The sequence below is a fragment of the Galeopterus variegatus genome, unplaced genomic scaffold (assembly GCF_000696425.1).
Source record: "Galeopterus variegatus unplaced genomic scaffold, G_variegatus-3.0.2 Scaffold5526, whole genome shotgun sequence".
NCBI lineage: Eukaryota > Metazoa > Chordata > Mammalia > Dermoptera > Cynocephalidae > Galeopterus > Galeopterus variegatus.
Genome location: NW_007731637.1, coordinates 156,351 through 157,566, shown reverse-complemented (window position 1 = coordinate 157,566; position 1,216 = coordinate 156,351).

The window sequence follows — 1,216 nt, the reverse complement described above, 5'->3', positions numbered from 1 at the left end:
GCCATAATAATCATATACATTGTATATTGACAAAATAAAAATTTAACGAAAATAAAATAAATAAATACAGAAATAAAAAAACAAACAAACAAAAAACAAACACTTGGATCAATGGAACAGAACAGAACACCAGGATCAAGCTACATACTTACAGCCAATGGATCTTTGACAAAGGCAACAAAAACACACATTGGGGAAAAGACTGCCTCTTCAATAAATGGTGCTGGGACAGAAAATTGGACATCTATATGTGGAAGAATGAAACTGTACACGTTCCTCTCATCATATACTAAAATAAACTCAAAATAGATTAAAAACCTGAAAATAAGATCCCAAACCATAAAATTACTTAAAGAAAACATAGAGAAAACACTCCAAGAAGCAGGACTGGGCAAAGACTTTATGAATAAGATCCCAAAGCACAAGCAACAACAACAACAAAATAAATGGAATTATATCAATCTAAAAAGCTTCCACACAGCAAAGGAAACAATCAACAAACAGATTGGAAAGACAACCTACAGAAAGGGAGAAAATAGCTGCAAACTCTACATCTGACAAGGGGTTAATATCCAGAATATATAAGGAACTCAAACAACTGTACAGTCAAAAACCAAATAATCCAATTAAAAAATGGGCAAAAGAAATGAATATACATTTTTCAAAGGAAGATATACAAATGGCCAACAGATACATGAAAAAATGCTCAGGATCCTAATCATCAGGAAAATACAAATCAAAACTACACTGAAATATCATCTTACCCCAGTTAGACATGCCATTATTAAAAAGACCAAGAATAACAAATGCTGGTGAGGATGTGGGGAAAGGGGAACTCTTCGATACTGTTGGTGGGACTGTAAATTAGCACAACCATAATGGAAAACAGCATGGAGGTTTCTCAAACAACTACAGATAGAACTACCATATGATCCAGCAATTCCACTTCTGGGTATATACCGAAAGGAATGGAAAGCATCATGTCGAAGAGACACCTGCACTCCCTTGTTTATTGCATCTCCATTTACAACAGCCAAACTATAGAGCAAACCTTAATGTCCATTGATGGATGACTGGATATGGTAAATATGGTATATATACACAATGGAATACTACTCAACCATAAAAGGATTGAAATTCTGCCATTTTTAGCAACATGGATGAACCTGGAGAAAATTATGTTAAGAGAAATAAGTGAGACACAGAAAGAGAAATA